Source organism: Rana temporaria, chromosome 1 (genome assembly GCF_905171775.1).
Source record: "Rana temporaria chromosome 1, aRanTem1.1, whole genome shotgun sequence".
Classification (NCBI taxonomy): Eukaryota; Metazoa; Chordata; class Amphibia; order Anura; family Ranidae; genus Rana; species Rana temporaria.
The window spans coordinates 393,392,866-393,416,668 of record NC_053489.1 but is presented as its reverse complement, the minus strand read 5'-3'; the positions used below and the strand labels follow the sequence as shown (position 1 = coordinate 393,416,668).

Sequence of the window (23,803 nt, the reverse complement as noted above, 5' to 3'; positions counted from 1 at the left end):
TAAATAGACACCAACACTAACCAATAAAAAAAGAAAACCTAGAATATTAGGGTAACACATAAATTCACACACACAAAGGTTGAAATGGATGGACTCATTTTTTTTGTGTGCAACATATATCGCAATGGGATGACGCTGTGCGGTCATCTGCATATAAAAGCTCTGATGGAGCTGCAACGTTTCTGCTGAAAAATTCTGCCGTGCACGCTTCAAATGTGGTTGAGTTGATTTGCTCGCGGCTTGACGTTGCACTGCAGGCACACAGCGTTGAGGATGAACCAAGTACTTGGCAACAATGTCATCCTACCACAGTGGACATCCAGTGTCCTTCTTTACAGGACCATTAACACATGACGGCAAGGACTGGACTCTGAACTTCTAGCAGCTCAAGGTTAGTGCGGCTCTGCTCCCACCGTCATTCGCCGCACAGAACGCTGCTTTGTTATTTATTACGGGTATTTATATAGCGCCGACAATTTACGCAGAGCTTCGCATAGCGTAACGTTCGCATCAGTCCCCGCCGGCTATTAAGCGTAGGTCAGGAGACGGTTTGCAGGTAATCGCAGCGCGTTTCCTGTCACAAATTCCTAATTAGCTCCTCAGAAAACAGAGCCGGTGCCAATTGCATGCATGCCTTCTGGATCATTCCAATGTCATGATTTCCCCTCATGCACCTAGCTGCTGGAATAGGACACCCTCCCTCATTAAAATGCAGCAAATGGCATGCCATCAGTAAAATAAAAAATCTTCTTATTCCCTCCGAAGACAGACATGTTTAGAAGAGGCTCACCTTCTGTGTCTCCTCTGTGTTGGCTTTTTTTCTTATTACAGCATTGTTTGCAATGAGGCTCCTCAGCAGCAGCAGCAGCAGCTTCCTTCTTGTCTCAGTCAAAGCCCAGGATGGATGAGCACAGCAGCTCCTTCCACACACGTTCAGCTCTGCCTTCCCTGGAAACTTCCACACGCAGCAGTTTTTGTCTTCTCCCCCATTCCTCGCACTCAGTGATTAATCATTCAAGGGACATGTCATTTGTTGGCGATCAGCTCTCCGGGTGACTCCTCAGCATTCTGCAGGAACCCGTGGGCTGCATAGAGAGGTAGCAGAGGGAGGGAGGATGGAGGAGCGTGTGTGGAGATGCTGCTGATGCTGATGCTGATGCTGTGTCTGTATATGTGTGTGTGTGTGTGTGTGTGTGTGTGTGTGTGTGTGTGTGTGAGGGCATGGCAAGGGGGAACCTCCTGAATTAGCTTACATTTTTAGACCTACAAAGGGTTTATTTTTGCTGTTTTCCAAAATCTATAAAAAAAGGAAATAAAAGAGGAATGGAGATTTATGGAGAAGAAGAGGATACGCTGGATATACAATAGTAATGGTGTGATTGGACAGTTGTGGTTTCATGTGTGAGCTAAACCACAATAGTGGATGGGTTCCTCAGAGTCCCATGGGGTAGCGCAGCTTCTCTATGGGAGGAAAAGAGATGATGATGGCAGGTTTAGTCAAAATGCCTCGCTTCTGAACGTTTACTGGAGTATTTTGTATTACTGGGATTTAGCAGAAGTAATATACCCTTATATATTTACCAACCCTTTTTTGCCACAGTGGAACCACTAATATAATGTCCAGGTCTCAAAGACCCCATGAATAAACCAATACATCAGGGTTGAAGGGGGGAAAAAATTATAAATCAATGGGAAGTATGGTCCTTACATTGGGGTTCAGTAGGAAGAATGTTCTTTACATTGGTGGTCAGTAGGAAGAACGTTCCTTACATTGGGGGTCAGTGGAAAGAATGATCCTTACATTGCTGGACAGTAGGAAGAATGTTCTTTACATTGGTGGTCAGTAGGAAGAACGTTCCTTACATTGGGGGTCAGTGGAAAGAATGCTCCTTACATTGGGGGGCAGTAGGAAGAATGGGCCAGACTCACAAAGCACTTACGCCGACGTATCTAGAGATGCGCGGCGTAATTGAAAATTGCGCTGCGCGTATTTTTGCGCCTGATCCTCAAAACGAAATACGCCTGAAAACCATTTTTTTCCGTCCTACCTAAAACAATTACACCGGCGCATCTTAGAGCGCAAAATACGCTAGACACACCATTGTTTTGTTAGGCAAAGATGCAAATGAGGGAGATAAGGCGATCCACAAAATTAAGTGTGTGCGGCGTAGGCTACGCCCTGTGCGCATCTGTGATAGTTGATGCCCAATACCTCATATGGCACGTCCGTGCCAAACACCCAGGATCCAGCCATGACAGCTACATATACCGTCAGAGCAACATCTCAAGAGAATTTGAACAGAACGTGTATGGGGACAGCTGGCTGGTTGGTGAGTGACATGGGTGTCAGGTATGACTGCCCCCCCCCCATGATGCAGACATCACAAGGGGCACATGCATGACTAACATCCTCCTGTCTTTTCCCTTTCAGGTGACTCTGCATATGCACTGGGACCCCATCTCATGACTCCATTCCGGAACCCCCAAACCCGAGGAGAGGAAAACTACAATGCTGCACACATACGTACCCGTGCAGTGGTGGAACGCACATTTGGCCTCCTGAAGTCACGTTTCCGATGCCTGCATAAGTCTGGGGGTACCCTGTTGTATTCCCCAGACTTTGTGTGCCAGATCATCGGTGCATGTTGTATGCTGCACAACTTCGCAGTGAGAAGGGGCCTGGAGATTGACATACGTGATGACCTGACCCCTGAACCAGACATTCCCCCCCTAACCGAGGGTACCCCCTCTTCTGAGGGAAGAGCAGCCAGGAGACGCCTCGCAGAAGGCATCTTTGCACGTTAAACACACACATTAAACATGGCACAATGAGAATGCATGCATTAGACCCAAGAAAACCACATGGTATTAGGGAGCAGCAACGCCACGCCACAGCTCCAATTATGTCACTGTGCATTCATACACCATTCACATGAACCTGGGATCACTTCTCCCTGGTCCTGGGGATCCCTACTCCACCAAAACTGAGGGTGACACCCTTTTTCACCAGGAATGTCACCCCCACATTCACACACATAAAACAAATCATAATCACACTAGAAAATCATATAAAAAAAATATACCAAAAGAACATCCCAACATATCAATGTCGGCGTGAGCTACGCCTGGGCCGGCCACGGGCCCTCAGGGGAGACTCATGGGGGGGAAGCAGGGGAAGGAGGAGCCTCATGGGGGGGAAGCAGGGGAAGGAGGAGCCTCCCCGGGTGGCTGCCCACCTGCTGCCCTGCCCTCCAAGGCCACGGCGATCCTGGTCAGGCCCAGAGTGAGGGCTGCCATATTGACCTGGAGAGCCTGGGTGTTGTCCTGGACAGCCTGGGTCAGGGCAGTCACCTCAAGGGCCACGCCTGTTGTGGCGGCCTGCAGCTCACTGAAACAATTGATGAATGCTACCGTATTTGTGCCCACGTCACTGACTGACTCCTTGATGGCGGCCAGGCTCTCCTCCATCTGGGCCAAAGTCCGGCTGACCTGACCCAGATGTTGTGTCTGCCGGGCCTGGTCCCTCTGCAGATTTGCAGGCAGGAACTCGGCCAACCCCTGGTCTTCTGGGTAGCCTTCCTGCCTGCAGTTGAGTCTTGTGGCCTAGGAGCAGGGGAGCCCCCTGGGGGGGGCCTGTTAGGGGAGGAGTGGGAGGGACTACCCCTGATGGTGGCCTGACTGCTGTCAGCCACAAGGGAATCCTGATCCCAACACAACATCACTTCTCGGGCAATCTCCATCCGGTCATCCTCAACCTCCCCCCCTCATCCTCCTCCCCCTGAACCTCCTCATGAGGGGAGTTGTGGCCACTCCCCTTCCCTGGGGACTCCGGCCTTTCTGGTGGCTCCTCAGCAGCCTGTTGTCCTGGGGGTGGTGCAGCCTGGCCTGATGGCCCAGCAACCTCCTGGCCATCTGTGGAGGACACAAAACATACACAGGTTGGAGGATCCACACACTTGGCACATATTCCCTTCCCCCACCCACACATGCTACTCACCAGATGGAAATAAAAAAAAAAACGTACCTGTCCTCACAGGATCATCAGATTCAAAGCCAGGCAGGCCCAACACTTGCTGGCTGTGGAAGCAACGGGCCACTGCAAGTTCCTCCTCAGTCCACCTTACGGTGCAGGGTGGGCCTCCTCCAGTGCCCCTGGCATGGGCTGTTTGCTTGGCCAGCTTCTCACGGACCAGGCTCCTAAGATTGTTGATCTTCTTCTGAATCCCACTGGGAGTCCTCGTCTCCCCCCCCCTCCGCATTGATCCGATCAGTAATTTGCTGTATGATCGCCCTCTTCCTGGTCGGGGTGATGTCCCGGCTGTCAGGGCCATGCAAAAATCGCCCATATTGGGTGATAGCCCTGGCCAGTAAGTGCTTCTCACGCACAGAGAAGTTGAGTTTCCTTCTCTTAGGTGCCATCACAACAAACAGACACTAAATTCAAACAGAACAAACACAGAAACACACAGAACAAACCGACAAAAAGACACAGAACAGACACAAAAAGACACAGAACAAACACACACAAAAATCAGACAGCAAAAACCAAACACCGAAAAAGAAAAAACACAAGCAGACAGCTAATACAAATTCAGACAAAAAACACAGAAGAAACAGACACAAAAAACACTCAGAAAATACACACACCTACTACAACCTCCTACTACAATAAATCTTTATTCCAACAATACTACACTAACCAACAAACAGCCACAAACAACAGAAAAAAAGCACCTTACTTTAGGAAGGGAAACACAGGGATGTACTTTTGCAATGGAAGTGCGTATGTCTGGGGCTATTTAAGCACAGGGCGATTCTCACACTAAGTATGCTTGGCCTTTTTCCTATCTCACTGGATTGCGCCAAGCCGAGTTCTGCACATGCCCAGTGAGGTGCAGATTCGTGCGCGCATGCGCAGTACGGCCGGCCCTTCATTTGCATGGGGTCACGGCTCATTTCAATGGAGCACGCCCACTTCCTTCCCACTTGCAATAACCCCGCCTTACGCCTCGGTATTTACGTCGCGCTGGCTCAAATTTGGGCGCAAATGCTCTGTGGATACGGCACTTACGTCACAAAATTCAGTCGCCGTAACTTAAATGACATACGTTAGGACAAACTAAATTTGCACCGCTCTACGTAAATCTGGCCCAATATTCCTTACATTGGGGGTCAGTAGGAAGAATGTTCTATACATTGGTGGACAGTAAGAAGAATATTCTATACATTGGTGGTCAGTGGAAAGAATACTCCTTACATTGGGGGTCAGTAGGATAAATGCTCCTTACATTGGGGGGGGGGGGCAGTAGGAAGAATGTTCCTTACATTGGTGATCAGTGGGAACAATGTTCCTTACATTGGTGGACAGTAGGAAGAATGTTCATTACATTTGGGGGCAGTAGGAAGAATGTTCCTTACATTGGGGGTCAGTAGAAAGAATGTTCCATACAATGGGGGTCAGTGGGAAGAATGTTCCTTACATTGGGGGTCAGTGGGAAGAATGTTCATTACACTGGGGGGCAGTAGGAAGAATGTTCCTTACATTGGTGATCAGTAGGAAGAATGCTCCTTACATGGGGAGGCAGTAGGAAGAATGCTCCTTACATTGGGGGGGGGCAGTGGGAACAATGCTGCTTACATTGAGGGGCAGTAAGAAAAATGCCCCTTACATTGGGGGTCAGTAGGAAGAATGTTCCTTACATTGGGGGTCAGTAGAAAGAATGCTCATTACATTGGTGGACAGTAGGAAGAATGTTCCTTACATTGGGGGTCAGTGGAAAGAATGTTTGTTACATTGGTGGACAGTAGGAAGAATGTTCCTTACATTGGTGGACAGTAGGAAGAATGTTCATTACATTGGGGGTCAGTGGAAAGAATGTTTGTTACATTGGTGGACAGTAGGAAGAATGTTCCTTACATTGGGGGTCAGTAGGAAGAATGTTCATTACATTTGGGGGCAGTAGGAAGAATGTTCCTTACATTGGGGGGTCAGTAGAAAGAATGTTCCATACAATGGGGGTCAGTGGGAAGAATGTTCCTTACATTGGTGATCAGTAGGAAGAATGCTCCTTACATGGGGAGGCAGTAGGAAGAATGCTCCTTACATTGGGGGGTCAGTGGGAAGAATGCTCCTTACATTGGGGGTCAGTAGAAAGAATGCTCATTACATTGGTGGACAGTAGAAAGAATGTTCCTTACATTGGTGATCAGTAGGAAGAATGTTCCTTACATTGGCGGGTCAGTAGGAAGAATGTTCCTTACATTGGGGGGTCAGTGGGAAGAATGCTCCTTACATTGGGGGGTCAGTGGGAAGAATGCTCCTTACATTGGGGGGTCAGTGGGAAGAATGCTCCTTACATTGGGGGGCAGTAGGAAGAATGGGCCTGATTCCCAAAAAAGCTGCCTAACTTAACTTTCAGCAGTTAAGTTACACTGACTTAAAATCTCTACCTAAGTGCCCGATCTTCAAAGCACTTACCTAGAAATTTCAGGCCGTGTAACTTAAGTGCCGCCGTCGCAAGGCGGTCCTCCTCTCCGGGGGGCGTTTAAAATTTAAATGAGGCGCGCTCCCGCGCCGGCCGTACTGCGCATGCATGTGACGTAATTTTCCCGACGTGCAGCGCGCGAACGTAATTGACGCCGGGCGACTTTGAAGATTGCGACGGGACACTAAAGTTGCGACGGGTGAAAAAAAATATACGCGTCGGGAAAACAAATAATTATAAAAAAAAATGACAGTGTCGCTCAGCATGCATTCCTGAGAGGGAGAACTCCATGCCAATTTTCAAAGAAAAAAACGGCATGGGTTCCCCCCCCCAGGAGCATACCAGGCCCTTAGGTCTGGTATGGTTTGTAAGGAGACCCCCCCACGCCGAAAAATCGACGTAGGGGGTCCCCCTACAATCCATACCAGACCCGTATCCAAAGCACGCTACCCGGCCGGTCAGGAAGGGAGTGGGGACGAGCGAGTGCCCCCCCCCTCCTGAGCCGTGCCAGGCCGCATGCCCTCAACATGGGGGGGTTGGGTGCTCTGGGGCAGGGGGGCGCACTGCGGACCCCCCCACCCCAGAGCACCCTGTCCCCATGTTGATGAGGACAGGACCTCTTCCCGACAACCCTTGCCGTTGGTTGTCGGCGTCTGCGGGCGGGGGCTTATCGGAATCTGGGAGTCCCCTCAAATAAGGGGGCCCCCAGATACCGGCCCCCCACCCTAAGTGAATGGATATGGGGTACATCGTACCCCTACCCATTCACCTGGAGGCAAAAATTAAAAGTTAGTAAACACACAACACAAGGGTTTTTAAACTAATTTATTATTCTGCTCCGGAGGCCCCCCCTGTCTTCTTTATTAGCTCTATTACCAGGGGGGGCTTCTTCTTCCACTCTCCGGGGGTCTTCTTCCACTCTCCGGGGGTCTTCTTCCACTCTCCGGGGGTCTTCTTCCACTCTCCGGGGGGGGTTTCTTCTTCCGCTCTCCGGGGGGGGCTTCTCCGCTCTCCGGGGGTCTTCTTCTCTCTTCGCCGCTCTCCGCTGTTGACTCGGCGAACCCCGGTTCTTCTCCAGCTGTCCGGTGCCTTCTTCTTCAGCGCTGGCTGCCTGCTATCTTTGTGTGTTAGCTCAATTACTAACAGGCAGCCGGCGCGGTCTTCTGTGACGTCACCTTCTTCTCTTCTGTTCTTCTCCCCTCTTCCGATGTTGCCTCGTCGCCTCTTGTCACTGTAATGATGGAAGCGCGCCTTGCATCCCATTTATATAGGCATCACCGTCCCATCATGCTCCGGTAGGTACCCACGTGGTGGGTGCACGTGGGTAGGCACCCACCACGTGGGTACCTGCCGGAGCATGATGGGACGGTGATGCCTATATAAATAGGATGCAAGGCGCGCTTCCATCATTACAGTGACAAGAGGCGACGAGGCAACATCGGAAGAGGGGAGAAGAACAGAAGAGAAGAAGGTGACGTCACAGAAGACCCCGCCGGCTGCCTGTTACTAATTGAGCTAACACACAAAGATAGCAGGCAGCCAGCGCTGAAGAAGAAGGCACTGGACAGCTGGAGAAGAACCGGGGTTCGCCGAGTCAACAGCGGAGAGCGGCGAAGAGAGATGAAGACCCCCGGAGAGCGGAGAAGCCCCCCCCCGGAGAGCGGAAGAAGAAACCCCCCCCCGGAGAGTGGAAGAAGACCCCCGGAGAGTGGAAGAAGACCCCCGGAGAGTGGAAGAAGAAGCCCCCCCTGGTAATAGAGCTAATAAAGAAGACAGGGGGGGCCTCCGGAGCAGAATAATAAATTATTTTAAAAACCCTTGTGTTGTGTGTTTACTAACTTTTACTTTTTGCCTCCAGGTGAATGGGTAGGGGTACGATGTACCCCATATCCATTCACTTAGGGTGGGGGGCCGGTATCTGGGGGCCCCCTTATTTGAGGGGACTCCCAGATTCCGATAAGCCCCCGCCCGCAGACCCCGACAACCAACGGCAAGGGTTGTCGGGAAGAGGTCCTGTCCTCATCAACATGGGGACAGGGTGCTCTGGGGTGGGGGGGCCCGCAGTGCGCCCCCCTGCCCCAGAGCACCCAACCCCCCCATGTTGAGGGCATGCGGCCTGGCACGGCTCAGGAGGGGGGGGGGCGCTCGCTCGTCCCCACTCCCTTCCTGACCGGCCGGGTAGCGTGCTTTGGATACGGGTCTGGTATGGATTGTAGAAGGACCCCCTACGTCGATTTTTCGGCGTAGGGGGGGGTCTCCTTACAACCCATACCAGACCTAAGGGCCTGGTATGCTCCTGGGGGGGGAACCCATGCCGGTTTTGAATTTAAAAATTGCCGTGGAGTTCTCCCTCAGGAATGCATACCAAATGCCGTCGCTTGAATGGGCCTTTACAAGGTGTGACTAACTTTACACATTGTAAAACCAGCCCTAGTTTTGCGCAAGCAAATTCGGAACTTACGCAGAAATCACAATGATGAAATGCTTTGAGAATCTGCTTAAGTCCTCATTTGCATACTCAAAGCTGCATTTCAATGAGAAATGCCCCCAGTGGCGGATGCGGTACTGCATCCTAAGATCTGACCGTGTAAGTGTCTTACACATGTCAGATTTTCTGCCTAACTTTGGAAAAAGCCTTTTGAGAATCGTTTCCAAAGTTAGGCACAGACTGAACAGCAGTTAAGTCTGCATATCTCTTTTGGGAATCAGGCCCAATGTTCCTTACATTGGTGATCAGTAGGAAGAATTTTCCTTAAATTGGGGGTCAGTAGGAAGAATGTTCCTTACATTGGGGGGTCAGTAGGAAGAATGCTCCTTACATTGAGGGGCAGTAAGAAGAATGTTCCTTACATTGAGGGGCAGTAAGAAGAATGTTCCTTACATTGAGGGGCAGTAAGAAGAATGTTCCTTACATTGGTGATCAGTAGGAAGAATGTTCATTACATTGGCTGGTCAGTAGGATAAATGCTCATTACATTGGTGGACAGTAGGAAGAATGTTCCTTACATTGGTGATCAGTAGGAAGAATGGGCCAGATTCACAGCTGAGATACGACGGAGTATCTCAGATACTCCGTCGTATCTCTCAGAGTATCTATGCGACTGATTCATAGAATCAGTTACGCATAGATAGCCCCTAGATCCGACAGGTGTAATTGTTTTACACTGTCGGATCTTAGGATCCAATACCGCGGCCGCCGCTGGGGGGAGTTTGCGTTGTAAACCAGCGTCGGGTATGCAAATTGGGAGTTACGGCACGCAAAGCACGACGGGAATTGCGAAACTGAGCATGCGCAGTAGGTCCGGCGCGGGAGCGCGCCTAATTTAAATTGCACACGCCCATTTGAATTGGCCCGCCTTGCGCCGGAGACCGCCGGCGTAGTTTTCATCGCAAGTGCTTTGTGAATCAGGCACTTGCGATGAAAACTTGCGGCGGTGTAACGTATCTACGATACGTTACGCCGCCGCACTTCTACCTGAATCTGGCCCAATGTTCCTTAAATTGGGGGTCAGTAGGAAGAATGTTCCTTACGTTGGTGGACAGTAGGAAGAATGTTCCTTACATTGGTGATCAGTAGGAAAAATGTTCCTTACATTGGTGGTCAGTAGGAAGAATGATCCTTACACTGGGGGCTGTAGGAAGAATGCTTCCTACATTGGTGGTATGTGAGAAAAATGTACCTTACATTGGTGGTAAGTGGGAAAAAATATACCTTACATATGTAATGATTGATAAGAATGCCCCTAACATTGGTGGTCAGTGGGAAGAATGTCCCTTACATTGGTGGCCAGTGTGAGATAATATACCTCACATTGGTGGTATGTGAGGTAAATGTACCTTAAATTGGTGGTAAGTGGAAAAAAATATATCTTACAAAGCTAAAGAATGCCCCTAAAATTGGTGGCCAGTGGGAAAAAATGCCCCTTACATTGGTGAAAAGTCTGAAAAATGCTCCTTACTTAGGTGATCAGTGGGTGGTAAAATAATGTACCTTACATGGTGGCTTATGGTAAAAAAAAGTCCCTTACGTTAGTTGTCATTGGTAAGAATGCCCCTTCGACCAGTGGTCAATGAGAAGAATGCTCCTTACATTGGTGGTAAGAAAAATGCTCATTACATTGGTGGCCAGTGGGAAGAATGTCCCTATCAATGGTGATCGGTGGGAAAAATGTAACTGGTGGTACATTGGTGGCCAGTGGGAAAATGTCCCTTACATTGGTGGTCAGTGGTAAGAATACCCCTAATATTGGTAGTCAGTGGGGAAAAAATGCCCCTAACATTGGTAGTCAGTGGCTAAAAAACGCCCCTAACACTGGTGGTCAGTGGTAAAAATACACCTTACATTGCTGGTCAGTGGTACTAATGCCCCTCACATTGGTGGTCAGTGGGAGAAAAATGACCCTAACATTGGTGGTCAGTGGGAAAGGGCCCCTAACATTGGTGGTCAGTCGGAAAGGGCCCCTAACATTGGTGGTCAGTGGGAAAATCCCCTGAACATTGGTGATCAGTGGGAAAATGCCCTGAACATTGGTGATCAGTGGGAAAATGCCCTGAACATTGGTGATCAGTGGGAAAAGGCCCCTACCATTGGTGTTCAGAGGGAAAATGCCCTTTACAATGGTGGTCAGTGGGAAAAGACCCCGAACTTTGGTGTTTAGAGTCAAAAATGCTGCGTACATTGATGGTTGATGGTCAGAGTCAAATTGTACAATCACCTTTAAATCTACCATCAACTATGTATTTCAAGAGCATGCATTTGTATTAATAAAAGGATTGTATAGGTTTGTCCCCATCAGTGGCATCCCATTCATAAGGGAGCTGCCCCCCCCCCCCCATGGATGGGCCTAAGCTACATGCAGGGTGCCAGACGCATGGATTCCAATGGAGTTTTTTTTTAACGCACGTGAATAGAGCCAGATGCTTTAATAGGGGGGTGGTTGTTTGCCACCCCCCCCCCCCCCCCATTAAAATACACCCTTGCCACTGGCCTACATATTATATGATTTTGGTAAATGATTTTACAGCGATTGTACAATCAGACTATATCGTGTATGGCCAGCTTTACATTAATGGTCAATGGGTCAGCATTTCATGTGATGGAGATTCTCAAAAATCACTGTGATTTAGTTCATCTAGATTTTTTTTCTTTATTGCTTTTTGGTCATAGCCTACACTTTTCAACATCAGCAATCTGTCCAGGAATGGCCAGCCTAGCAAATTCAACCCAAGGCCTAACCATTTGATGCAAATAGAAATCTCCACGAACCCCAAGATGTAATTGTGGGACGTTTGGTTAAAGTAGGAGTAAACTCCCATCTCTGACTTTTACCTATAGGTAAGCTTATAATAAAGCTTACTCATAGGTAGTGTAAATATCTCCTAAACGTGCACCGTATAAGAGATATTTACTGTACATGCAGCCGATTACATCACTGGTGCATGCGCCCTGTGCCGTGAATTGCGGCTCCCGCGCGCATGTGCAGGAGTGACGTCATCGCGGCTCCGGCCAGTCACACAGCCGGAGTCCGCAAATCCGGAAGGAAGAAGTTTGCGTTTGCGTAAGTCGTTCGCGAATATGGCGAATACGGCTGTACGTCATTTACGTTCACGTCGAATGCACACTGGGATATTTTACGGACGGCGCATGCGCCGTTCAAAAAAAAAACGGCAAAAACGCGGGGTCATCTCAAATTTAAATGAAACACGCCCCCAATATCCCTATTTGAATTAGGCGGGCTTACGCCACCACACATACGTTACGCCGCCGTAACTAAGGGCGCAAGTTCTTTCTGCATACGGAAATTGCGCCAAAGTTACGGCAGCGTAACGTATCGGAGATACGTTACGCCAGCAGAAAGATCCGCTGATCTTTCTGAATCCAGCCCATTGTCACCAGAGCTTAGTGTGGCTTCACACTGCCCCAGTGTGCTTTGGGTGCTTTCCCATGGACTTCTATTATATCCTGTGTTTTTTGTGAAATTGCACAAAAAAGTGCAAAACATAGTGGAATTCTATGAGAAAGCGCAGCTAACTCGCACAAAAAGGTGGATTAGGTGTGCTTTAAAAACAGAAATAATTCTGCGCTGGGGTATATAAAATAGCAAACAAAAGCTGCCAACACCAAAAACTGTGATATTAAATTTGTAAAAAAATTAAAAAAACAAATACAGTAATGTGGCAAAAATCTATGAATCGCAATAATAATAAATCCACAAACTGAATGTGCATAAATATTTTTTTTTAACAGAAATACATTTTAGAAGAAGAGAACAGAGAAGACGGCGAAGAAGTCCAGGGCCCCCGCTTGTATAAGAGCTTAAAAGAAGAAAGCAGGGGGCCCCAACAGAATGCCCCCTGAACGAGCGGAGAAGTTGGAAGAAGACTCCCGGAGCTGACTAATAAATTACTTTAAAAACCTGTGTAGTGTGTTTTTTTAACATTTTCTTTTCCTCCAGGTGAATGGGTTTGGGTACGATGTACCCCATACTCATTCACCTAGGGTGGGGGGCCGAGATCTGGGGGGCCCATTATTAAAGGGGGCTCTCGGATTCTGATAAGCTCCCCACCCGCAGACCCCGACAACCAATGGCCAGGGTTGTCGGGAAGAGGCCCTGTCCTCATCAACATGGGGACAGGGTGCTTTGGGGTTGGGGGCCTGGTACGGTTAAGGAGGGGGGGCTCTCGCTCGTCCCCACCCCCTTTACTGACCGGCCAGGCTGCGTGCTCGGATAAGGGTCCGGTATGGATTTTGGGGGGGGCCCCATGCCGTTTTTTTCGGCGTACGAGGTTCCCCTTAAAATCCATAGCAGACCCAAGGGCCTGGTATGCTCTTGGAGGGGGAACCCATGCCGTTTTTTTATTTAAAATTTGGCGTGGAGTTCCCCCTCAAGATTCATACCATACACAGTGCTTGGTATTGGCAGGGATCCAAGTCGGATCCCCGTTCAATATCATGCCGCGGCTAAACGCAATTGCAGCTAATCGCACTGTACAAATGCAGCTGATCGCTGTGCCTGGAGTCTTGAATTCCAGCAGAAAATAAACTGCTTTTAACTGCTGCAGAATAGTCGTCCGTGTGAAAGGGGCCTTAAGCCTCGTACACATGCTCGGTTTACTCAGCAAGCTTTCTTGCCGAGTAAACCGAGCGTGTGTACGATGCTTTCAGGTTTCTCGACAAGAAAACTGCCCAGAATCTAGACAAGAAAAATAGAGAACCTGCTCTCTATTTTCTCGTTGTGAGATTCTCGGCAGTTTTCCTGCCGAGGAACTCGAGAGTGTGTATACTTACCCGTTGCTGTGGAAACCCGCGCATGCTCAAAATGACTGACGCATGCGCGGTAGCTTCCTAGGCATAGTATAGGAAAATAAAAGAAAAGGAAAAACTGTGCTATCGAGTGATGTAAATATATGGTAGCTGCCTGCACGACAGATATACTGTATAAAAGGCAAAAAGAAAATGGTAAAGTGCGGCACTGAAAATTATGTTTTGATGTGATCAAAAAAATTGAGATTTAAATGAATAAGATAGTGCTATCTATATGAACTAAACCATTAGATTGCACCTATGTGTTAAGTGCAATATGGACACAATAAATAAATGAAAACCAAAATATTAATACATAAAACAAAACAAAAATCTAAAAATTCTGATAAACTAAGTGTATAGATCAGGGGTCCTCAAACTTTTTAAACAGGGGGCGGGTTCATTGTCCCTCAGACCGTTAGAGGGCCGGACTATAAAAAAAAACTATGAACAATTTCCTATGCACACTGCACATATGTTATTTTGAAGTGAAATAACAAAATGGGAACAAATACAATATTTAAAATGAAGAACAAGCCATCATTGCAAGCCCACCCTCACAGTCATTTCAGACCATCATTGCAAGCCCCCCCTCACCGCCATTTCAAATTCAAGCCATCTTTTTAAGCCCCCCCCCCTCACCATTGCAAGCCCCTCATGATCATTGCAACCCTCCCCCTTCATTATTATAAGCCCCTTATTGCAAGCCCCCCCCCCCCCCTCACAATCAATAACTGAAAAACCGATCATGATCATTGCAAGCCCCCCCACCTCACCATGATCATTAAATCATCATCATCCCCTCATTGCAAGCCCCCCCCCTCGCCATCATCATTGCAAGCCCCTTATTGCAAGCCCCCCCTCACAATCCCTAATTGCAAGCCGATCAAGATCATTTCAAGCCCCCCATCATCATTACATCATCATCAGCCCCTCACCATCATCAGACCCTCATTGCTAGCCCCCTTGCCATTGCAAGCCCCCCACCTTCATCATTACATCAGCCCCTCATTGCAAGCCCCCCCCCCCCACCATCATCATCATCATTACATCATCATTTCATCATCATCAGCCCCCCCACCATCATCATCGTTACATCATAATTTCATCATCATCAGCCCCCCCCCACCATCATCATCATTACATCATCATTTCATTATCATCAGCCCCCCTCATCATCGCAAGCCCTCCCTCCCTCACCTCACCATTGTAAGCCCATCACAGCCTTACTGTGCCAAACTGTTGTCACGGTCCCGCTGTGTCACGATCCCGCTTTGTCGCGGTCCCGCTGTGTCACGAAGCTCACAGTGTTGGTAACAGTTCTGGCGCGCTATGATAAATGTCCCGCCCTCCTCCTCCTAGATCAGCTTGTGTGATAGACAGAACACTGGCTCTATCACACGAGCTACTCTAGGAGGCGGAGGGCGGGACATTTATCATAGCTCCCGCGCGCATGTGCAGGAGAGACATCATCACGGCTCCGGACAGTCACACAGCCGGAGTCCGCAAATCCGGAAGGAATATGTTTGCGTTTGCGTAAGTTGTTCGCGAATACGGCTGTACGTCATTTACGTTCACGTCGAATGCACACTGGGACATCTTACGGACGGCGCATGCGCCGTTCAAAAAAAACGGCAAAAACGCGGGGGTCATCTCAAATTTAAATAAAACACGCCCCCAACATCCCCATTTGAATTAGGCGGGCTTACGCCGCCACACATACGTTACGCGGCCGTAACTAAGGGCGCAAGTTCTTTCTGCATACGGAAATTGCGCCCAAAGTTACGGCAGCATACCGTATCGGAGATACGTTACGACAGCAGAAAGATCCGCTGATCTTTCTGAATCCAGCCCATTGTCACCAGAGCTTAGTGTGGCTTCACACTGCCCCAGTGTGCTTTGGATGCTTTCCCATGGACTTCTATTATATCCCGTGTTTTTTGTGAAATTGCACAAAAAGTGCAAAACAGAGTGGAATTCTATGAGAAAGCGCAGCTAACTCGCACAAAAAGGTTAATTAGGTGTGCTTTAAAAACAGAAATAATTCTGCGCTGGGGTATATAAAATAGCAAACAAAAGCAGCCAACACCACAAACTGTGATACTAAATTTGTAAAAAAATAAAAAAAACAAATACAGTAATGTGGCAAAAATCTATGAATCGCAATAATAATAAATCCACAGACTGAATGTGCATAAATATTTTTTTTTAACAGAAATACATTTTAGAAGAAAAGAACAGAGAAGACGGCGAAGAAGTCCGGGGCCCCCGCTTGTAAAAGAGCTTAAAAGAAGAAAGCGGGGGCCCGGCAGAACAGAACAAGATGGCGGTGAAGACCGGGCCCCCCCCCCGGCAGAAGAGAACAGAGAAGACGGCGAAGAAGTCCGGGGCCCCCGCTTGTAAAAGAGCTTAAAAGAAGAAAGCGGGGGCCCGGCAGAACAGAACAAGATGGCGGTGAAGACCGGGCCCCCCCCCCCCCGGCAGAAGAGAACAGAGAAGACGGCGAAGAAGTCCGGGGCCCTCGCTTGTATAAGAGCTTAAAAGAAGAAAGCAGGAGGCCCCGACAGAACGCCCCCTGAACGAGCGGAGAAGTTGGAAGAAGACTCCCGAAGATGACTAATAAATTACTTTAAAAACCTGTGTAGTGTGTTTTTTTTACATTTTCTTTTCCTCCAGGTGAATGGGTTTGGGTACGATGTACCCAGGCCCGTCGGAACTAGACAGACAAACCAAGCAATCTGAATAACGCCAGCTGGTTGGCTGTAGGGAAATGTCTATCAAAGCCAACGGCTCTGATAGGCTTTCCCAATACAGCCCTTGGGTCCCGGAAGCTTATTCTCGGAGCGCACAGACTGTACGCCCCTTGAATAAGATGACAGGCGTCTCAGCCAATCACGTTGGCCAGTTCTGGCTACCTGTAACCTGATTGGCTGAGACGCCTGTCAGTCATCGAGGGCGGGAGAAGACATCGTGGGACGTGGATTCCTGACTCCAGTAAAGGTAAGTGCCGGGCGGGGGGGGGGGGAAAGAACGCAATTTACAGGGCACAGTGGGGACAATTGGCACAGCGGTGACCATTAAAGGGCACAGTGGCTGCGTTTAATGGCATGGCACAGTGGTGACAATGGATGGCACAGTGGTGACAATGGATGGCACAGTGGCTGCGTTTAATGGCATGGCACAGTGGTGACAATGTATGGCACAGTGGTGACAATGGATGGCACAGTGGCTGCATTTAATGGCATGGCACAGTGGTGACAATGTATGGCACAGGGGCTGCGTTTAATGGCATGGCACAGTGGTGACAATGTATGGCACAGTGGCTGTGTTTAATGGCATGGCACAGTGGTGACAATGTATGGCACAGTGGTGACAATGGATGGCACAGTGGCTGTGTTTAATGGCATGGCACAGTGGTGACAATGGATGGCACAGTGACTGCGTTTAATGGCATGGCACAGTGGTGCGAATTGATGGCACAGTGGTGCGAATTGATGGCACAGTGACTGCATTTGATGGCATGGCACAGTGACTGCGTTTAATGGCATGACACAGTGGTGCGAATTGATGGCACAGTGGTGCGAATTGATGGCACAGTGACTGCATTTGATGGCATGGCACAGTGACTGCGTTTAATGGCATGGCACAGTGGTGCGAATTGATGGCACAGTGGCTGCATTTGATGGCATGATGATGTAACAGTGGCACAGTGAGACTGCAATTTTTTTTTCCTTTGCGCCCCCCCAAAAATTTTGAGCACCAGCCGCCACTGCTACTGGCTATTATTACTATGTGGGGGCAATGTTAAACTACTGGCTATTATTACTATGTGGGGGCAATGTTAAATTACTGGCTATTATTACTATGTGGGGGCAATGTTAAACTACTGGCTATTATTACTAATGTGGGGGCAATGTTAAACTACTGGCTATTGACAAACAGGGTACCTTTGGCAGCAGGCTGGGCTGATTCCCCCCCCCCTCCCCTTCTTTTTCTTTTTCTTTTTTTTCTTTTTTTTACCTTTTCTTTGTTTCTTCTTATTTGATTATTGTTTATTTGCCTTGTATTTTTCTCAGGCTTGTATTGCCTACAGAAGAAATGCCAGGTTCATGGAAACACTGTTTTAGCACCGTCATCAGGAATGTGTATCATCCATAGGCTATGGGTTTGATTAGTTATGTACTGTGAAGGTGCTTATCTTCTTTGTGTTGTTTATCCGGGTTGTACATCCCTGGTATTCTGTACTGCTACTGTACCTTTTTTATTTTTTCAAAATAAAAACTTTTCTGATTAAAAAAAAACTACTGGCTATTAGTAATAATGTGGGGGCAATGTTATACTACTGGCTATTATTACTATGTGGGGGCAATGTTAAACTACTGGCTATTATTACTATGTGGGGGCAATGTTAAACTACTGGCTATTATTACTAATGTGGGGGCAATGTTAAACTACTGGCAATTATTACTAATGTGGGGGCAATGTTGCACTGGAACAGTGATGGTGATGACGAGTGGGGGGACATTACGTGATAAGTGGGGGCAATGGTGGACATTACATGATAAGTGGGGGCAATGGTGGACATTACGTGATGAGTGGGGGCAATGGTGGACATTACGTGATGAGTGGGGGCAATGGTGGATGCAAGTATAAGTATTGCGGGATGCAGTAATTTCAACACAAAACGGAGCTTATTTGCTTAAATACAGTATTTGTAAATCCGACGGACTGTTTAACTGTTAAATTAAAAGTGAAAATCAGAGGTGTTCTGTTGTGGGGGGCTCTGATGGGGGACACCTGTTGTGGGGGGCTCTGATGGGGGAGACCTGCTGTGGGGGGCTCTGATGGGGGACACCTGCTGTGGGGGGCTATGATGGGGGACACCTGTTGTGGGGTGACTCTGGTGGGGACACCTGCTGTGGGGTGGGAGGGGGAGTGGGGAGTAAGAAGTATGTTGGATTTAGTTATTGTGCACTTTTTTATTTATATTAATTGATTTTATGGTACAGTGGTGTTTTTTGCAAATGTTCATCTGTTTGTATTTGGATCGCTATGCTGTGGTTCCTGTAGGCTTTGCGGGCGTTCGGGGGAGGGGGGGGTTGGGGGCCTCCATGTCCATTTTTCTTGGGGCCCCCAAATTCCTTCAAACGGCCCTGGATGTACCCCATACTCATTCACCTAGGAGCTGACTAATAAACCTGTGTAGTGTGTTTTTTTAACATTTTCTTTTCCTCCAGGTGAATGGGTTTGGGTACGATGTACCCCATACTCATTCACCTAGGGTGGGGGGCCGAGATCTGGGGGGCCCATTATTAAAGGGGGCTCTCGGATTCTGATAAGCTCCCCACCCGCAGACCCCGACAACCAATGGCCAGGTTTGTCGGGAAGAGGCCCTGTCCTCACAAAGAGAAAATAGAGAGCAGGTTCTCTATTTTTCTTGTCTAGATTCTGGGCAGTTTTGAATTCCTACTAAATGGCCTACTAATGGCATGGCTGTGATTGGCCAGTGCAGCTTGTGACCCAGCATGTGACCCAGCCTCTATATAAGCTAGAGGCACATAGAACAGCTTGTCACTCTGCTTTATATAGGGTAGGGAAAGGCTGCTGCTGCTGCTCTGAGGAAGAGATTTAGATAGGAGTCAGACTGTCCTGCTTCAGAAATAAATCAAATTACTCAGCGATCTACATAGCACAGAAAGTCACTCTGCATTAGATACTTTAGGGAAAGGTTCCTGCTTTTGCTTGTAGGGAGAGAAATATATAGGAGTCAGTCCTGCTTCAGAAATCAAATTACACCAGCACTGCATATATTACTGTGAGATACACCCTTTAGATACTTTTCTTCTATTGTGCTATTCAAAAAACATAAATTTAGGGCAAAAAAAAAAAAAATTGCAGTGTTTCCACCATATCTGTATGTGTGAGATACACCCTTTAGATACCTTTCTTCTATTGTGCTATTCAAAAAACATCCATTTAGGGAAAACAAAAATTAGTTTGCAGTGTTTCCTCCAGTGTTTGCAGTTTTTCCTCCATATCTGTACGTGTGAGATAAACACTTTAGCTAGTGTTCTTCTATTGTTCTATTCAAAAAACACCCATTTAGGGCAAAAATATATATTTTTGCAGTGTTTTTATTTTTATGTATTTTATGTTATTTTAAGTTATTTCCCTATCCACATGTGTTTGCAGAGTACATGCCATGCTCTTACCAACATTTTGCTGCCATTTGCACTTTCAATTCGTTTTTTAGAGACATTTTAGTACAGAAAAGTTCGGGTCCCCATTGACTTCAATGGGGTTCGGGTTCGGGGTCAAGTTCGGGTCCCGAACCTGGACTTTTTTCCGAAGTTCGGCCGAACCCGTCAAACCCGAATATCCAGGTGTCCGCTCAACTCTAGTTATGGGTAAAGTTACGCTTTAACTTTGTTACTGGGTAACTGACTAACCTTCATCTTCCTAAGCAAATCAAATAGTGCAAATTGTCCAGCCTCTACCTCTAAGAGACTTTGGATGGCTTTTCTGAACATATAAGTGATGACCAGTTATGCCCCGTACACACCATCAATTTATGTGATGAAAAAAAACGACATTTTCTATGAAGTAAAAAACGACGTTTTTGAAACTTCAATTTTCAAAGACGAAGTTGCCTACACACCATCGTTTTTCTCACACTGTTCTAGCAAAGCGAGGTTACGTTCTCACCACTTTTTCCATTGAAGCTCGCTTCATAAGTAGCTTCTGGGCATGCGCGGGTGAAAAAACGTCGTTTTAAACGACGTTTTTTGCTACACACGGTCAATTCCTGTGAAGTAAAAAACAACGTTTTGAAAAACGACACATAAAATTGAAGCATGCTTCAATTTTTTTTGGTCGTTTTTTACAAGACATAAAATGACGTTTTCCCCCACACACGGTCAATTAAAGTGACGTTTTTAAAAACGTCATTTTTTTCATCACATAAAGTGATGGTGTGTACGGGGCATAAGAGTGTATTTTTTTAACTGCATAATTGTAGATGTGGTGTATTATTTTTAAGAGCAGAGTGAAGGCAGGGATGGTTTGAAGTAAACCTATTTACTTCCCAGCTGTGTAATGGACATGTAATGACTGCTACTGGACTTTGCAAACCTTATAGGGCAGCCCTTGCGTTCTGTGTGCCAGAGTTTGTCAGAACTTTGTGAGCACACGACTTCCATTTAAAGTGTGAATTTTAACCACTTCACCCCCGGAAGGATTTACCCCCTTCCTGACCAGAGCATTTTTTGCGATTCTGTACTGCGTCGCTTTATCTCACAATTGCGGGGTCGTGCCACGTTGTACCCAAGCAGCATCAATTTTGAAAAAAAATTATATTTTTGACTTTTTGCTATAATAAATATCCCAACGAAATATATAAAAAAAAACAAATTTCGTCCGCAGTTTAGGCCGATATGTATTCTACATATTTTTGGTAAAAAAAACTAAAAGAAAAATGCAATAAGTGCATATTGATTGGTTTGCGAAAAAAAGTTATAGCATCTACAAAATAGGGGCTAGATTTTTGGCATTTTTATTATAATTTTTTTACTAGTAATGGTGGCGATCTGCGATTTTTATCGGGACTGCGACATTATGGCGAACACATCATACACTTTTGACACTATTTTGGGACCAGTGACATTTATACAGCGATCAGAGCTACAAATAGCCTCTGATTACTGTCAAAAATGACACTGGCAGGGAAGAGGTTATACACTAGGGGGCGATCAAGGGGTTAAGTGTGTCCTAGGGAGGTGTCCTAACTGTAGGGGAGATGGGCTCACTACAACATGACAAAGATCACTGCTCCCGATGATGGAGCAGTAGATCCCTGTAATGTTGCAAGGCAGAACAGGGAAATGCCTTGTTTACATGGACATCTCCCCGTTCTGCCTCTCCGTTTCATGATCGTGGGCCGACGCCGAACATCGAGTTTGTGGCACCCGCTAGGCGGCAAATTCAAAGGGGTAGTAATGGCAGAAGTGAAACTTGTAGTCTTCCTGGGAAACTGTGTTCCGTTTATATAATCACTAGTTCTGCTGTTTGAATGGATATTACAGTGCAGTTCATATCTACAGCACCCAAGTGTTTGTGTATACCTTTTCTAAATACATAAATGTGTTTTGATTTAAAGTGTGAAATTGTGTAATGGTAATTCTTTAGGGAACTGAGTAGTGACTGCATTGATAAAACTATATTTCTGTTTTGCAGAAAAAAAGCGGAATGATATATATACACTGCTCAAAAAAATTAAAGCAACACTTTAAAAACATATCAGATCTCAATGGGGAAAAATCTCACGCTGGATATCTATATTGATATGGACTGGGTAATGTGTTAGGAACAAAAAGATGCCACATGGTTTGAAGGAAATTAAAATTATTAACCTACAGAGGGCTGAATTCAAAGAATCACAAAAATCAAAGTGAAAAAATGATGCAGCAGGCTAGTCAATTTTGCTGAAATGTCATTGCAGCAACTTAAAATGGTTCTCAGTAGTTTGTATGGCCCCCAAGTGCTTGTATGCAAGCCTGACAACATCAGGGCATGCTTCTAATGAGACGACGGACGGGGTCCTGAGGTATTTCCTCCCAGATCTGGACCAGGGCATCATTGAGCTCCTGAACAGACTGAGGTTCAACCTGGTGGCGTCGGATGGACCAAAACAATGTCCCAGAGGTGTTCTATTGGATTAAAGTCAGGCAAGCGTGGGTGCCATTAAATGGTATTAATTTCTTCATCCTCCAGGAACTGGCTGCATACTCTCGCCACATGAGGCCGGGCATTGTCATGCACAAGGAGAAACCCAGGACCCAATGCATCAGAGTAGGGTCTGACAATGAGTCCACGGATTTCATCAAAATACCTAATGTAGTCTGTGTTGTCTAGTCTGTAGTGGATATGCCTCCCCAGGCCATCAATGACCCACTACCAAACCAGTCTTGCTGAACGACGTTACAGGCAGCATAATGTATTCCACTGCTTCTCCAGACCCTTTTACATCTGTCACATATGCTCAGGATGAACCTGTTCTCATCTGTGAAAAGCACAGGGCGCCAGTGGCAGACCTGCCAATTCTGTCATTCAATGGCAAATGCCAATCGAGCTCCACGGTGCCGGGCAGTGAGCATAGGGCCCACTAGAGGACGTTGGGGCCTCATGTCACCCTCATGAAGTCTGTTTCTGATTGTTTGCTCAGAGACATTCACACCAGTGGCCTGCTGGAGGTAATTGTTTAGGGTTCTGGCAGTGCTCATCCCGTTCCTCCTTGCACAAACTAGCAGATACCGGTCCTGCTGATGGATTAAGGACCTTCTATGGCCCTGTCCAGCTCTCCCAGAGTACTGCCCGTCTCCTGGAATCTCCTCCATGCTCTTGAGACTGTGATGGGAGACATAGCAAACCTGGCAATGACACGTATTGATGTGCCATCCTGGAGGAGTTGGACTGCCTGTGCAACCTCTACCAGGTTCAAGTATCTCCTCCTACTACCAGTAGTGACATTGACCCTGGCCAAATGCAAAACTAGGTGAAAAACAGTCAGAAAAGATGAGTAGGGAAAAAAAATGTCGGTGGCCTCAACCTGTAAAACCATTCCTGTTTTGGAGGTCGTCTAATTGCTGCCCATCTAGTGCACCTGTTGTTAATTTCATTAACACCAAAGCAGCTGAAACTGATAAACAACCCCCTCTGTTACTTAACTGAGTAGATCAATATCCCAGGAAGTTAATTGACTTGATGCTATACTCTGATTAAAAAGTGTTCCTTTAATTTTTTTGAGCAATGTATTATTTTCCCATCTTTTCGGTTTAAAGGGCAGGGCAACTTTACCCATTTCCGCTAACCCCCTCCCCTATGTAGGCCTAACCCACATTCTCTCCCAAATTTATATATTTACCTAGATATTGCTCTGTGGCCTACTGCACTGTTTACATTCTTCCACCAGATTCTCTATTTGATGTCCGTGCATGTACAGTTTAGTCCCATAGACTTC

The 23,803-nt window shown here is 47.1% G+C and overlaps 1 protein-coding gene across 1 annotated transcript in view; it reads right to left on the bottom strand.

The window, feature by feature from the left end:
• The window catches only part of DIRAS1 (DIRAS family GTPase 1), a 32,740-nt gene extending 31,576 nt beyond the window's left edge, over positions 1-1,164 (bottom strand). The window contains exon 1 of the mRNA XM_040322646.1: positions 791-1,164. The gene's annotated coding sequence lies outside the window, so the exon portion shown is untranslated. The remainder of the gene's footprint in view (positions 1-790) is intronic.
• Positions 1,165-23,803: the final 22,639 nt, after the last annotated feature.